This window comes from Sorex araneus, chromosome 1, assembly GCF_027595985.1.
Source record: "Sorex araneus isolate mSorAra2 chromosome 1, mSorAra2.pri, whole genome shotgun sequence".
In the NCBI taxonomy this organism is placed as follows: domain Eukaryota; kingdom Metazoa; phylum Chordata; class Mammalia; order Eulipotyphla; family Soricidae; genus Sorex; species Sorex araneus.
This window is the reverse complement of record NC_073302.1, coordinates 371268704-371271320: the sequence shown is the minus strand read 5'-3', so window position 1 is coordinate 371271320 and position 2617 is coordinate 371268704. Positions and strand designations below refer to the sequence as shown.

The window sequence follows — 2617 nt, the reverse complement described above, 5'->3', positions numbered from 1 at the left end:
GAAATGAACAGAAACTTTCCCAAAGAAGAAATCTGAATGGCTGAGAGGCACATGAGAAAATGTACGACATCACTGATCATCAGGGAGATGCTGATCAAAACAACAATGAAATATCATCTCACACCACAGAGACTGGCCCACATCCCAAAAAACAAAAGCAACCGCTGTTGGTGTGGATGTGGGGAGAAAGGGACTCTCCTTCACTGCTGGTGGGAATGCCGACTGGTTCAGCCCTTTTGGAAAACAATATGGACGATTCTCAAAAAATTAGAAATTGAGCTTTCATTTGATCCAGCAATACCACTCCTGGGAATATATCCCGGAGAGGCAAAAAGGTATAGTAGAAATGACATCTGCATTTCTATGTTCATTGCAGCACTGTTTACAATAGTCACAATCTGGAAAAAAACAGAGTGCCCCAAAACAGATGACTGGTTAAAGAAACTCTGGTACATCTACACAATGGAATACTATGCAGCTGTCAGAAAAGATGAAGTCATGAAATTTGCATATATGTGGATCAACATGGAAAGTATCATGTTGAGTGAAATGAGTCAGAAAGAAAGATACAGACATAGAAATATTGCACTCATATGTGGAATATAAAGTAGCAGAGACATACAAACTTGCAGTGATGCAATTTCAGGCAGAAATTTCTCTGGACTTAGTTACTAAAATACTAAAATACAGAAATCCAAAACTATGGGGCTGCTAGTGTAGTCGCTTGACCTCATATCTCTTCATTCTCAGCAATGGAAAACAAATTATCAAATGCTTCCTCTTCAGCAGGTCCAACTTTGGGGGGAGAAACTCCAAACAATAATAGTGAGTTTTTGTTGAAATATTGAATGTAATCAAAGTAAAGTGAAAGTAAAGTGAAATTTATCAGTTACACAGGCGGGTTAGGGGGCTGGGGAGGTGGGGGGTGGGGGGGAGCTATACTGTGATTCTTGGTGGTAGAATATGTGCACTGGTGAAGGGATGGGTGTTTGAGCATTGTATAATTGAGACTTAAACCTGAAAGCTTTGTAACTTTCCAATTGGTGATTCAATAAAAGAATAAATTAAAAAATATATATATATAACAAAGTGCAAAAAAAAAATGAGGGGTTAGAAAGAGAATACAGTGACTTGGGTGCCTGACTTGCACGTAGAAGATTCGCACTCAATCCCTGGCACCCCATATGTGTGTGTTTGCTCCTTTGAGACCTATTATGACTTTCTAATAGATCTTAATTTTCTTTTTAAATTTATACTTATTTATTTATTTCTTTTATATACATTTTATTTTTTGTTAAAACATTGCAATTTACAAAGTTGCTCAGTAATACAGTTGTTTCAGGCAGTTAGTGTTCCAACACCACCTGTGTGACCTTCCCTCTACCAGTGTCCCCAGTTTCCCTGTCAGCCCCAACCTGCCTCCTTAGACACATGACAAATTTACTTTATATTACTTGCTCCAACAAAACTTAAAGAAATGGCAAGTAGACTGATCAGAAAAGAAATCGGTAAGAGCCAATTCGTGATTCCTATATGATTTTAACCTATGTAAACAAGGAACTTAAAACCGCTTAATACAATATAAAATATCTATTTTCATTTTCATCTGTAAGTTTTCAACTCTGGACCTAAAGTACATTGCATTGCATTTTTATACTTGGATCTCTTCTGTAATAGGTTTTAATGTGTTCTGATCACTCTAGTAATCGCCATCTTTTTCTTTCTTGAATATAATTATTTCTTTGACCCTGTTTTTTATTTAGGTCTACCTCTGTAATTATTCCTGTGTAACTTGTTTTCTTTCTCTCCTTCCCCCGGCTGGCTGCGCGGAGGACGCAAGATGCCTGGAATTACTGTAAAAGACGTGAACCAGCAGGAGTTGTCAGAGACCTGGCAGCTGGTCTCAAAAAGTCCGGGAAGCTGAAAGTCCCTGGATGGGGGGACACCGGCAAGCTGGCCAAACATAAGGAGCTGGCGCCCTACGAGGATAACTGGTTCTACACTCGAACTGCCTCCAACAGCGCGGCACCTGTCCCTGCAGGGCGGCGCGGGGGGTAGCAGAGGAACAGTGTCATGCCCAGCCACTTCTGCAGAGGGTCCAAGAGCAGCTGGAGATGATGGAGAAGGACCAAGGTGGGAGCCACAAGCTGACACCTCAGGGACAGCAATCTCGTTCGTACCGCTAAAACCGGAGCATTTATTATCAGTCTACTGCAGTTTCCTATACGTAGGATAACCAGGAGCCAAGAGATGCAAGTCGCAGCAGCTTTCCTCAGTTGAGTTTAACTTTTCTCTCCCTTGTCTGAGCTCCAATATTCTGGCTTCTGCGTATGGGTACACCCCCTTACAAGTTAGCTTGCTTCTCCTCACCTCAAGTAATCCCCATACTGTCAAATCTATCCTTACACATGCCTTTACCTTTTTGATCCTGTTTTTGCCCTTTTATCTTTAGTTTCATAAAATAAATTGGACTTTCTTTTGTTAACTGTCTTCAATTATCTTGTTTGTATGGCATTTTATTCACATCTGTTCCATATCCTGCCTAAACCAACAATCTCTGTGAACTGCACTACTCTGATATTTGTAAAATAAATAAGAAAAATAGTAGCTGAGGACA

At 40.2% G+C, this 2617-nt stretch overlaps 1 pseudogene; it reads left to right on the top strand.

Moving 5' to 3' along the window:
* The first annotated feature begins 1840 nt into the window (after window positions 1-1840).
* Window positions 1841-2186, top strand: LOC129402367 (40S ribosomal protein S19-like; annotated as a pseudogene).
* Window positions 2187-2617: the final 431 nt, after the last annotated feature.